The sequence below is a fragment of the Bubalus bubalis genome, chromosome 11 (genome assembly GCF_019923935.1).
Source record: "Bubalus bubalis isolate 160015118507 breed Murrah chromosome 11, NDDB_SH_1, whole genome shotgun sequence".
Taxonomy (NCBI): Eukaryota; Metazoa; Chordata; class Mammalia; order Artiodactyla; family Bovidae; genus Bubalus; species Bubalus bubalis.
The window spans coordinates 101,394,345-101,408,507 of NC_059167.1; the positions used below are offsets into that span (position 1 = coordinate 101,394,345).

Genomic DNA, 14,163 nt, shown 5'->3' on the forward strand with positions numbered 1-14,163 from the left:
CATTACTAGCATGTGAGATGAGTGCAATTGTGCGGTAGTTTGAGCATTCTTTGGCATTGCCTTTCTTAGGGATTGGAATGAAAAGGGACCTTTCCAGTCCCATGGCCACTGCTGAGTTTTCCGAATTTGCTGGCATATTGAGTGCAGCACTTTCACAGCATCATCTTTTAGGATTTGAAATAGCTCAACTGGAATTCCATCACCTCCACTAGCTTTGTTCATAGTGATGCTTCCTAAGGCCCACTTGATTTCACATTCTAGGATGTCTGGCTCTAGGTGAGTGATCACACAATCGTGATTTTCTGGGTCATGAAGGTCTTTTTTGTATGAAGATCTTTTTTCTCATGTCTCTACATTGTTCTTTATTGCATCTGTACTGGTCTTAACTAAAGCAGATATTTGCAATACCATCGTTGGATAAATGTCAGCCAAACAAAGCCAAAACAAATTTTGCCATTGTTCTGAACTTTAGGGCAAGGGTCACAGTGCTCTGGGGCTCATCTTCCCCGGATAAGCTCATTCTTCAGAGTGTGTTCCTTCCTTAGGGTTGCAGGCTACCATATGACATGCAGAGAAAGTGCCAAACGAGTGACAGTGAATCTTGTCTCCCTGTTTTAAAGTCTGCTAATTAATAATTTTAGTTACATCTGCCAAGTCCTTCTTACCATGTAATATAGCATATTCACTACTGTAACACCACGGCATATTTAACCTAATACATGTTTAACATATTTAATATCATATAAGAGCAGTGAAGCAGAATTAACTCAGACAGAGTTAATTTTTGAGTCATTCCATTGTTCTTATTTCTTTGGCCTTTGCTTATATGCCCATCTTCAAGGATTACCTTGATAGTGATGCCTGATAGATTTGCCATACTCCCATAAGACAACCCCAAACTGTTTAGTTTTAGTTATTTAACTAAATGAACATAAATATGTGGAAATGTCTCTTGTATTTAAAGAGATTTTGTTCTAGATATCTTCCAGAGAAAGCTGTGATTACCCATTGATAAAAATTTGTGGGTCAAGAGAATTTTTTATGGATTCCAAATTGACATTGTCTAAGCTGTTTGAGATTTTTTGTTTCCACTTATTCTATTATTTAAAAAATGTATTCACTCAATAAATGTTTATTGAGCATCTGCTGCTGCAGAGCTAGGTGCTAGGATGATAATAGCTGAACACATAACTGTATTTTGGTAATTTATTTTAATTGGAAGCTAATTACACTGTTGTAGTGGGTTTTGCTGTACATTGACATGACTCAGCCACGGGTGTACATGTATTCCCCACCCTGAACCCCCCTCCCACTTCCCTCCCCATCCCATCCCTCAGGGTCATCCCGGTGCACAGGCCCTGGGCGCCCTGTCTCGTGCATCGAACCTGGACTGGCGATCTATTTCATGTATGGTAGTATACATGTTTCAGTGCTATTCTCTCAAATCATCCCACCCTGCCCTTCTCCCACAGAGTCCAAAAGTCTGTTCTTTACATCTGTGTCTCTTTTGCTGTCTCGCCTATAGGGTCATCGTTACCATCTTTCTAAATTCCATATATATGCATTAATATACTGTATTGGTATTTTTCTTTCTGACTAACTTCACTCTGTATAATAGGCTCCAGTTCCATCCACCTCATTAGAACTGATTCAAATGTGTTCTTTTTAATGGCTGGATAATACTCCATTGTCTATACGTACCACAGCTTTCTTATCCATTCATCTGCTGGTGCACATCTAGGTTGCTTCCATGTCCTGGCTATTGTAAACAGTGCTGCGATGAACACTGGGGTACACGTGTCTCTTTCAATTCTGGTTTCCTTGGTGTGTATGCCCAGCAGTGGGATTGCTGGGTTGTATGGCAGTTCTATTTCCAGGTTTTTAAGGACTCTCCACACTGTTCTTCATAGTGGCTGTACTAGTTTGCATTCCCACCAACAGTGAAAAGACAGCCCTCAGAATGGGAGAAAATAATAGCAAACGAAGCAACTCACAAAGAATTAATCTCAAAAATATACAAGCAACTCCTGCAGCTCAATTCCAGAAAAATAAATGACCCAATCAAAAAATGGGCCAAAGAACTAAACAGACATTTCTCCAAAGAAGACATACAGATGGCTAACAAACACATGAAAAGATGCTCAATATCACTCATTATCAGAGAAATTCAAATTAAAACCACAATGAGCATACCATCTCACACAGGTCAGAATGGCTGCTATCAAAAAGTCTACAAAAAATAAATGCTGGAGAGGGTGTGGAGAAAAGGGAACCCTCTTACACTGTTGGTGGGAATGCAAACTGAACACATAACTGTTTATGAAGCATGAGACTCTGAAGGAGAAACAAGCTGCTCTGGGAGATAACACAGTCATCCTTTAGTATTTGTGAGGGGTTGGTTCTGGGACCTTGGAGAATATCAAAACCCGGAGATGCTCAAGTCCCTCATATTAATATAAAACAGTATAGTATTTACATATAACGTACACATATCCCTCCCCTTATACTTTAAATCGTCTCTAGGTTTCTTATAATACCTTGGCAGTGCTATGTAAGTAGTTGCCAGGCTGCTTGGCAAATCCAAGTTTTGTCTTTTGGAACTTCCCCCAAATCTTTGCTATATATTTTTGATCCATGGCTGGTTGAATCCACAATGGTTAAATGTAGAATCCAAGGATATAGAGCACCTCCTGTACTTAGATCTAGGTAGATGATCTAACATGAAGTGCTTATGAGGATGAAGTAGTTTGACCAACACTGGCTTAGGAGTCAGACTGCCACTTCACTGTGGGTGGACCTGAATTAATTTTGAAATTTCTTTGAGCCTCGGTTTTCTATGTGTGTGAATAGTAATCTTTAATTGCAGTTCCTATGCCCTTTGGCAGTGAAAGTGAGTGAAGTCGCTCAGTCATGTCCAACTCTTTGCGACCCCGTGGACTGTAGCCCACCAGGCTCCTCTGTCCATGGGATTCTCCAGGCAAGAATACTGGAATGGGTTGCCATTTCCTTCTCCAGGGGATCTTCCCGACCCAGGGATCGAACCCAGGTCTCCTGCATTGCAGGCAGATGCTTTAACCTCTGAACCACCAGGTAAGCCCAGAGCAGTACCAGTTTTGAATTAATTTGTATTTTCCTTAAGAAAGGCTCCCCCACAATTTATATATGTACCTGGATCTACCTTTGGCTACCTTAATTTTTTTCTCCTTCAAATGTGATGATTTCAAATTGTGTCCAACTTAGAGGTACTTAACTATTGAAGGAAAAAATAAAAAAATAATGTGTGTTGGTAGAAATTTTATAAGATTAAGAAAAATTACGATTTTTATAATTTCTACACCCAGGGAAGACAGTTGATATTTTAGTGATCTCTTTTCAGTCTTCTCTGTGCACATACATAGTTCATTAAAAAAAAAAGACAAAGCTAGTTGGCTAGTTAGTATCATATTACAAATTATGTATTTCACTTTAATATATAATTATTTATTATAATTTATTTTTATAATTAATAAATTTAATTATTAAATTATATAAGTGTTATAAATAATATTTATAAATATTTATGAGTTAATAATTTGATAATTCTCCATTTTCACTTAATGTCACATGAATTATATAATACAATTGTATCTAATTATCTTCCATGACATAATTTTATTTTTTTCTATGAGATTGACTTTTTATTTAGATTCCTCATATAAGTGATCCCATGCAGTATTTGTTTTTTCTGCCTGGCATATTTCACTGAGCATAACGCCTTCAAGGTCCATCCGTGTTGTCCCAAATAAGTAGGGTTTCCTTCGTTCTCATGACTGAATAATATTCCAGTGTGTGTGTGTGTGTGTGTGTGTGTGAGTGTGTGTGTGTGTCATCATTTTCATTTACTCACCCATTGATGGACACTTTTCCATTTCTTGGTTAACGATATGCTGCAGTAAACATGGGAGTGCAGAACTCTGGTCCATACCCTGCTTTCATTTTTGGGGATACATACCCAGCAGTAGGGTTGCAGAATCATATGGTAGTTGAATTTTAATTTCTTGAAGAACCTCCATGCTGTTTTCCATAGTGGCTGCACCAATTTACATCCGCACTAACAGTCCACTAGGGTTTCCTTTCCTCCACATCCTCCTCGGTATTTGTTATTTCAGACTTTTGATGATAGCCATTCGAACAGATGTGAGGCGATACTGTTCTGGTTTTGATTTTCATTTCCCTGATGATGAGTGATGTTGAACATCTTTTTATGTATTTGCTGGTCTTGTGGATATCTTCTTTGGGAAAATGTTTATTCAGTTCTTCTGCCCACTTTTTAATCCAGTTGTTTGGTTTTTTGGCTATTTAGTTGTGGTTTTTTAAATGTAATCAATATTTTGGATATTAACCCATTAGATATATGAGTTAGAAATGTTTTCTTCAATTTGATAAGTTGCTTTTTCATTTTGTTGATGGTTTCTGTCTCTGTGTAGAAGCTTTTTAGTTTGATGTTGTTCTACTTGTTTGTTTCTGCTTCTATTGCCTTTGTTTTTTGGTGTCACATAAGAAAAATCATTGCTGAGACTGATATCAAGGAGCTTACACTCTATGTTTTAGGAATTTTACAGTTTCAGGTATTAAATATAAGTTTCTAATCCATTTTTTGTTGATTTTTGTGCACGTTGTAAGATAGAGGTCCAGTTCATTCTTTTACATGTGGCTGTCTGGTTTTCCCAGTGCCATTTATTGAAGAGACTGTCTTGTCACCATTGTATATGCTTAGATCCTTTGTTATAAATTAATTTACCATATTTGCATAGGCTTATTTCTGGGCATTATTGTCTTCCTTGATCTGATGTCTGTTTTTATATTAGTGTCTTTTTTGGGTTTTTTTTTTTTTGGAGCATAATTGATTTGCAACTACCATACTGTTTTGATCACTATAGTTTTATAATATAGTTGGAAATCAGGGCATGGGATGCCTCCAGCTTTTTTTTTTCCCCCAAGATTCCTTTGGCTATCTTGGGTCTTTTGTGGTTCCATAGACATTTTAGGATTGTTTGTTCTGTTTCTGTAAAAAATGCTATTGGAGGTTTGAAAGGGATAACGTTGAATCTGTAGATCACTTTGGATAGTACAATGTTAATTTTTCCAGTCAGTGAGCTTGGAATATCTTTCCCTTTATTTATGTCTTCAGTTTCTTTCATCACTGACTTATAATTTTCACTGTACAGATCTTTCACTTCCTTGGTTGAAATGTATTCCTATGTATTTTATCCTTTTACATTTGGCATAACTTTAACTATCTTTAAGTGTGCCAAAAGTATAATCAACCTAGCTGTTGTTATCAATCATTGAGTTTGTTTCTAGAATTTCCTTTGTGGAGACAATACTGAGTATCTTTGAATATTAATATTTGTATCTGATTGTATGTAAGATCATTTCTTTAACTGTACTTACTTCAGTATAACCATTTTATTTTATTTTATTTTATTTTTATTTAAACTTTACAATATTGTATTGGTTGGGGCTGGTGCACTGGGATAACCATTTTATTTTTATGCATTCATTCATTTATTTTTGGTTGTGCTGGGTCTTCATTGCTGCACGTAGGCTTTCTCTAGTTGCAGCCTGTTGGGGCTACTCTGCTGTGGTGCAGGGGCTTCTCATTGTGGCTTTTCTTGTTGTGGAGCAGGGGCTCTAGGCACACAGGCTTCAGTAGCTGTGGCTTGTGGACTCTAGAACGTGGGGGCTCAGTAGTTGTAGCGAACGGGTTTCCTTGCTCTGCAGCTTGTGGAATCTTCCCAGAACAGGGATCAAGCCATGTCCCCTGCACTGGCAGGCAGATTCTTATTCACTCTACCACCAGGAAAGTCCAGTATAAGCATTTGAAGGACTTTCAAAAGCTACTGCTTATTTTTTTTTAATGTATCCTCACTGACCCACAATATTATTTTAAAATACCATTTTCTACTTAATAGGTGAAAATGATATTCTTTTGTTTTTATTTCTTTGATTCCTTATTGTAGTGGAACATTTTCTGTATATTAGTCCCTATTGTTTTTCTCATGTTAATTGCTGATACATGACTAGGAAGCTTTTTGACAGGAAAAAAGAAGTTTGTTTTTTTCCTCTGTAGGCAGATGCATTAGGCTGTATAGCCCTCTGAATTTAAAAATATTTCAAAACAGTCTCCCTATTGTAGTGCATTAGGAGCTTTGATAGCAGAAGCTGGAGTGACGCACGGTGCTCTGCATTTCTGACAGTACACACCTGTGCCTGGACCTCGTCTTCAGAGATTCTGACTTAATGACGTTTTTCAAACTTCTCAAGCTCCTAAAGCGATTTTATTGTGCAGCCACCCAACCTCAGAAACTTAACCCCAAGGCTGCATCACATTTTTTTAACCTAGAGGGCCCAGGGTTTTTATTTAAAGCATTCTATTTCATCTGTAGATGGTTATATTTTACAGTAATATTCATTATTCAGCATTTGCATTACTATTATTCCTTGCGGGATCTGCATTGCATGCCCTTTGGAGATTAATTTCAAATCATTCCTTATACTAATAGGACTTAATAAACAGCATATTATGGTGTACACCATGAGACGTTCAACATACAATCCGGTGTGGCTCTCCCCTAGAATTCTTACAGTCAGGACTAGGAAAGGAGATGTACACAGAGGTACCAATATGTCTGTACCATAAAAGAGGCAGGAACGATGGAGGGAAGATGAGGGTGGATTGAGTCTAGGTGGAATGGTCGATTATTTCATGGAAATCTGTGTTTAAGCTGAACCTTGATTCGAACCAATAGAGCAATTAATAGTCCTTTACTTGTAAAAGGTGTTTCATAGTTTATAAAATTTGTCTATACTTACACATTTGATCCTTATAACAGCTCTATGAAATAAGCCAAACAGTTATTCTCATTTTACAGATGAAAGAGTAGTCAGGTAGAATCGAGTAGAATAGTTGTGACATCCGGAGTCCATAGCGCTATGAAATGAAAGATTCAGAACTTGAAGCCTGATTCTTCAGTCTGTGTATGCTGGAGCCTTCTACTGTACCACATTACAGTAAAGGCAGAAAGTTCTGTATTTAAGGTGAGTTTTAGAATTGGCTAAGCGACTAGTTCGGTGGCTCAGATGGTAAAGCGTCTGCCCTACAATGCGGGAGACCCGGGTTCAATCCCGGGTCGGGAAGATCTGGAGAAGGAAATGGCAACCCACTCTAGTATTCTTGCCTGAAAAATCCCATGGATGGAGGAACCTGGTAGGCTTCTGTTCCTGGGGTTGCAAAGAGTCGGACGGGACTGAGTGACTTCACTTTCACTTTCAAGTGATTAGTTTGATTGGACTGGTATTAGGATGCAAATTTTAGAATAGTTGAAGATAAAACTTTAGTGCAGTTTAGGCAGAATAATGGCTCCCTAAAGATGTCCACTTTCTAATCCCCAGAACCTGTGAATATGTTGGATTATGTTGCAAAAGGGAATTAAGGTTGAAGATAGATTAAAGTTGCTAAGGAGATGCCCTGGATTGTCAGATTGTGGAGGTGGGCCAATGTAAGAACAGTCTTTCAAGTAAGTCCTTGAGAATGTAAACGAGAAGAGCACGAGTCAGAGAAAAGGCTAATGCCCGTGGAAGCAAAGTGACAGCTGCCACCTGAGAAGCACAGTCCCCCACTGCTGGTTTCCAGGATGCAGGAGAGAGCCCTTGGCCGGGACTGCAGCTGGTCTCTAGACCCAGGAAAGGGCAAGAGAACAGATTCTCCCTAGAGCCTCCTGAAAGAAGTAAAGCCCTGCAGACACCGTGATTTTAGCTCAGTGAGACCAATTTTGGAACTTGCTTTTTGAAGTAACACAGAACACATATATATTATATGAGGACTGTGTTATGTACCTCCCACTTGGTCTATTTGTTTTTTACCACTTAGTCTATACATCACCTAAACTCCCATTGCCTGTACAACATTTCAGCTCCTTCTCGTGTCCCATAAAAACTAGAAGACAGAAGAGAATTGGTCTTCAGAACCAGCTGGTCTTTGAAATGTGACTGACTTTATTTTCTCCTTATGCTTTTTTGTCATACCCTAGCCCAGTACAGATCTAAAGACTGGAAGGTGGTTAGATGGATTTGAGGTTTATTTGATTGCTTAGCCCCTGGAGGACCTATACTAGTACACGCCTTTTCAATACATAATTATTACTTTTAAAGAAAACAACTTTCATTGATCTCTTTGTAGGCATTAATCTAGTCTATTCTATTTGAGGTCTCCAGTAAAGAAAGAGTTGAGTATTAACAAAATGCAGGAGTCGAAATAGCTGAATTCAGAGCACTGGTTTTAACTCATTTTATACTAGCTGATATTGTTGCCCGTATTCTTGTCGGTTTTTGAAATCACAAGTGTTAAACTGGGCCTAACATGCTCATGTCAAAGTGGAATGCAAAGTTTAAGATATTAAGAATCCTATTATTTCTATTCAGAATAGAATCCTATTCTTTCTATTCTATTTTTTTTTTTTTTTTTAAGTTACGGAAGGTTCAGAGGGTTTTTCTGTTTTTTTTAACGTAAACTATAGTTCACTGGTTTTAACTCATTTTATACTAGCTGATATTGTTGCCCATGGATGGAGGGGCCTGGTTGGCTGCAGTCCATGGGGTCGCTAGGAGTTGGACACAACTGAAGTGTCTTAGCATGCATGCATTCGTATTTATAACATTTATTTGAAAAGTGAAAGTGTTGGTCACTCTGCTGCTGCTGCTGCTAAGTTGCTTCAGTCATGTCCAACTCTTTGCGACCCCATAGACGGCAGCCCATCAGGCTCCCCCGTCCCTGGGATTCTCCAGGCAAGAACACGAGTGGGTTGCCATTTCCTTCTCCAATGCATGAAAGTGAAAAGTGAAAGGGAAGTCGCTCAGTCGTGTTTGACTCTTAGCAACCCCATGGACTACAGCCTACCAGGCTCCTCCATCCATGGGATTTTCCAGGCAAGAGTACTGGAGTGGGGTGCCATTGCCTTCTCACTCAGTCGTATCCAACCCTTTGCAACCCCCTGGCAGATTCTTTACTGTCTGAGCCACCAGGGAAGCCCTCAACATTTACTTATGAATATTTATTAAAAACAGACGAGCTAATCCTGATGAGCACAGATCATTTGAAGTCAGTGACTGTTTATTGGTATAGTCTTATAATAGCCTTAATATACAACTTATTTCTGTAGTAAATTTTAATCAGAAAATATTTTTAATGCATACAGATACATGTAGCCTGAATATGAAATTTGTAACTTATTTCTGTAGTACATTTTAATCAGAAAATATTTTTAATGCATACAGATATATGTAGCCTGAATATGAAATTTGTATATAAATAGGGATGGCAGGAGCTTTATTCTGAGATACATATAAACCTAGTAGCTCAAATTATGGAGAAGGAAATGGCAACCCACTCCAGTACTCTTGCCGGGAGAATCCCAGGATCGGCGGAGCCTGGTGGGCTGCCCTGTATGGGATTGCACAGAGTCGGACACGACTGAAGTGACTTAGCAGCAGCAGCACAAATTAATGTTTCAGTGACCTCCATTGTTTCCAAATTTGTGCCAATACATTTTGATTGTATATGTTTTTAATTGTAGTTTTAAAAATAACTAAGTATACGGAAACATATACACTACCGTGTGTAAAATAGATAGCCAGTGGGAATCTGCTGTATGATTCAGGGAGCTTGGGATGGGATGGGAGGTGGGAGGGAAACTCGAGAGGGAGTATCCCTATGTACATATAGGTATACATATGTATACCTGTTGCAGGAAGGGGGACCCCTTCCAGGGCCCGAAACTGGGCTCTTGTCTAACACTCGGAAATGAATTGTCCGAGGAGACACGTGTGCTGACAAAGCAAGAGATTTTATTGGAAAAGGGCACCCAGGTCTCCACAGGGTAAGGGAACCCAGGAGAACTAACTGCTCTGCCACGTGGCTTGCAGTCTTGGGTTTTATGGTGATGGGATTAGTTTCCAGGTGGTCTTTTGCCAGTCATTCTAATTCAGAGTCTTTCCTGGTGGCGCACGCGTTGCTCAACCAAGATGGATGCTAGCGAGAGGGATTCTGGGAAGTGGATGGACACGCGGTGTCTCCTTTTGACCTTTCCCGAACTCTTCGGGTTGGTGGTGGCTTATTAGTTCCCTATTCCTTATCAGGATCTCCTGTCATAAAACAACTCATGCAAATGGTTACTATGGTGCCTGGCCAGGGTGGGCGGTTTCAGTGTGCTTTCCCCAACATACCTATGGCTGATACATGCTGATGTATGGCAGAAACCAACACAATATTGTAAAGCAATTATCCTTCAGTTAAAAAAATAAATAATTTTTTAAAATAGCTAAATATATTGTTATACAAAATGCAAATCAAACTTTTGTGGAATTGCTGAGAAAACTGGTTTGCAAATCTTACTGAAAAAAACTCAGTTGAAAACATTGTAAAGTGTTAAGATTGGCTTGTTTTTTGATTTGAATTATATTGACTGATGAATGTATAATGGTCATAGCTTTCTGTAAAATTTTTTCATTTGAATCACTAACTTTTATAACACATGTAATAAAAACTTAGACAAATACTTTGGCTACAAACTGGTGTACTAAATAGTAGCTTGACTCATAGTCAGAGTCAGGAGTTGTTTCTTAGGGTACTAAGAAGTTATTTTAAAAGCTTTTTAAATTCTGTGTTTAGAAGGGTACTTTTTCTTTCCAGAAGCTTTAGGCCTTATGAGGAATTATCTATTCTGAATTTGTCACAAATAGTTGATGACTAAGTCCTAGTCAATGAATCATGCACTTTCAGTAAGAGAGTCTTGAAAGCCTTTTGTAAAACTAAGTCATCTTGACAAAAGAGATATTTAGGACAGAACCAAATTGATTAATGTTTCTTTTACTTCAAATATCAAGGGAAGGTGTTTCTAAATATATTTAAACTTTTCATTTATTATATATACTTTTCTTAATTACTAATAATATGTGTTTCATTTGTTCATTCAACAAATATTTAGGGAGTATTTGCTATATAAGCATTATAATACAGAGACAAAAGAAAAAAGTATCCAAAAGCAGAAAGGAAAAGCAGAAATTACTCCGTAATCCACCTTCCATAACTGCTGTGAATATCCACTCTATGTATATCTGTGGGCATTTTGCTATTTGTCCATTACTTTTCTAATTTATACCATTTTTATTAAAATGAAATTGCTCCAAATACACTGTTTGATGGCTTGCTCAGTGCTTTTCTTGCTATTAATTTGAAAAATTAAGATCATAATAAATATATTTCATTTAAAGACCTAATGTTAAATATTCTTTTAAATTTGAAATAGATCATGAAAACTGATTCCCCCCACCCCCCACATTTTAAACCAGATTTTAAATCCAGTTTAAATCCTTGGCAATTTGGATTTTGTCCTACTAACTAATAAAAAATAATTCAAGCTTTACTTGGTTAAATTTAAGTGAAATGTGGAATTTGCATTGAAATATTCAAGTCACAGACTAGTAGTGACTTATAGCATTTACTGTGTCAGGATGTGTTCTGAATACTGCTTCATATATATTTACTCCTCTATCCAACGTTTCTATTCCCATTTTGTGGGGGAAATTAAAAGCACTGAGCCTTTAAGTGACTAAAGTCACACAGCTAGTAAATCACAGGAGCAGCAGATTTAATCCAGACTGTGTGACTTCATGATTTTGGTCTCAACTACTCTTCTGTACTGCCATCATAGCTTTTCTGGAAACTTGTGTTTTTAATTCATAGTTCCAGTGATTTACCTAGCAAATCGGTGATTTGCAGTGTAACATTATTTGTTTTGATACATTCAGTAGAATTCTTTTTCTCTGTGGTGCAAAGCTGTAAATCTTAGCAAGTAACGAATGAGATGTAATTTGTTACCCACCCACCTCTAGTATCTCGTGCTAATAATTTTTCTGCCCCATGGACCTCCCCCACCCCACTGTTTCTGCTTGTCAGCTTCCGTCGGCTGCAGTGGGTGGCCCGGAGGTAGAGTCGAGGGGCGCTAGGTGCCGGCCTGGGCTCGGAGCCGTGTGGCGGGGCGGGGCCCTTGCTCTGCTGCCCTTTGAGTTCAGAGTGCGAGTCGGAAAGAGGCGCGTGGAGCCGCTGTGTAATCGCTGGATGCGGACCAGGGCGCTCCCGTTCCCGTCGGGGACCTGCCGATTGGCTGCGCGCGCGCACACGTGACCGACATGTGGCTGTATTGGCGCAGCCCGCCTGGGTGTCACTGGAGACGGGATGGAGGTGCTGCTGGGCTCGGAAATGGGGTAGGTGCTGGAGCTGCGCTGGCCCAGCTTGCTGCCTGGGTTGAGAGCGGGCGGAAGGGGGGCGGGGGGGGTGGCGAGGGGGAGGCGATTTTTCCTTGCACTGTCTAAAGCCGATGGCCTTACCTTGGCACAGGGTCTACACGCCAAGCGAAAAGGCAGGGGCGTCTCCCCCCACCTCCCCCTACTGCAGCACCGGAGATGGATTTCCTGTGCTTCTGATCCTGGGTTTTTGACAGAAGAGGGAGAAGGGGGAGGGGTACGAGTGTTAAGGGGAGACTGGCGAGAGAGAGCTGTTTTTGAAGCTAGAAAGAGGTTTTGTTTTTATAATGCCTGTTGACAGAGTAGAGTGGAATAACAGTATCTAAGGAAACGGGTAGAGGACAACAAAGAATGAGCATATTCATGGCAGGGGCGAAAGCTCTAGCCCATTGAAAGGCTTCTTTTCCTCCCTGGCCACAGGGACACATGCAGTGGTAGCCAAGAGAGGGGATACAAAGCTGCTGCTGATGGCTGATGTGAACCTTGTGGAAAGGGCAGCTTGGGAGAGGAGGAAGAAGTGGAGGCAGGTACTGCAGAGCTTGAGTGGTGGCTTTGGTTGATTGGTGAAATTTTGGTTACCAAAGAGCCTGCCTTTGCAAACGGTCTGAGTGAACTGCCTGTGAATAGGGTGGCAAAAAGATACCAGTGCCTTTGTTACTTTGAAGTCACAACCCTAGTGCCTTTTTGCAAATGACTGCAGCAATGCTTTCTCCCACCCAGGCTGAAATGATAACTGCAGAGGAGTAAGAACCCTTGCAGCAGTGCTGTTGGTAGAAGTCTTTTTATAAAAAGCCATGGTTTATAATTACAACCTGTATAGAAGAAATTATTTAGATTTTTAAAAGTAGGAAGAATATCTGACTATGAATGTTTTGACAGTGGAATGTATCAGACACTTGGATTCTGTATCACAGAAGAGATGTTCAAATTCTTTGCTTCAGATAAATCCTTTAGGAAATCTTAATAAATTATGTATGAAGCAGTGGATCTTTTCCTTTGTTAACATAGCTTTCTGCTATTAATTAGGTTATTCAAGAGTAAATCACTTTATAATGTAAATTACTTTGGGAAAAATTATTGTGATAAATTTTTTCATAGGCTTAATATTTAAGATCTGTATTAAGTATTTATATTACTCTTTGGTCACTTTTAGATATCATTGAATAAAGTCTATAGGCAAATATTTCAAATTAAAGCACCATGATTTTTCTTTTAGATATATTTCTGTCTAGTGAATACTCATAAGATATACTCTTGATATCAAGTGTTTTCATTGCACTGTTTTTTGTTCCTTTCATTAAATGTCTAAAAACATGTTTTCAGATTGAGTATAGTTTTAAATGCTGTCTTATCTTTATGTATATTTATGGTAGCCAGCTTGTCACACCTCCCTACTCTCTGATCAGGATGGCAGTGGCTTTGTAAAGCACCCCAGGGTCAATGTATCTTAAGTAGTGTTTATTATGTATTAGAAAGTCTTGAAAGAACCTTTAATTTTTGTTTTAGAAATTTTTTTTCAAGATAAGGAATTGAACTTGAATAAAACTAGCCTGGTTTTCACTGATAAATAAGCAATTTTATTCTTTATTTTTAAAACTATTTTTGCTCTAAGAATTATTAATCATGTATGTCAGGGTTAGTAGTCCTTAGAATCTCTTTTTAAAATCTGATGAAAATTGTACTTAGAATTAAAGATGTTATATTAAATTTTTAAATGAAATTTGTTTGTTTTTTGTAGTATATCTAAATTTTCTAGAAGATCCTTTGATATATTTTTCCAATAAGTTAAAGAAAAATTTAAGTGAAATTTAATAGCTAATG

At 38.6% G+C, this 14,163-nt stretch overlaps 1 protein-coding gene across 10 annotated transcripts in view; it reads left to right on the forward strand.

Annotated features, from left to right (window-relative positions):
• Nucleotides 1-14,163, forward strand: part of APC (APC regulator of WNT signaling pathway) — a 132,226-nt gene that overhangs the window by 23,635 nt on the left and 94,428 nt on the right. For 3 of the 10 annotated variants that reach the window (XM_025296448.3, XM_044925513.2, XM_044925514.2), the window contains exon 1: nucleotides 12,164-12,303. The exons of 5 other annotated variants lie outside the window; for them this stretch is intronic. The gene's annotated coding sequence lies outside the window, so the exon portion shown is untranslated. Of the gene's footprint in view, nucleotides 1-12,163; nucleotides 12,304-14,163 lie in introns of those variants that run through there. 2 more of the 10 variants (XM_025296451.3, XM_044925512.2) reach the window with 2 other exon arrangements.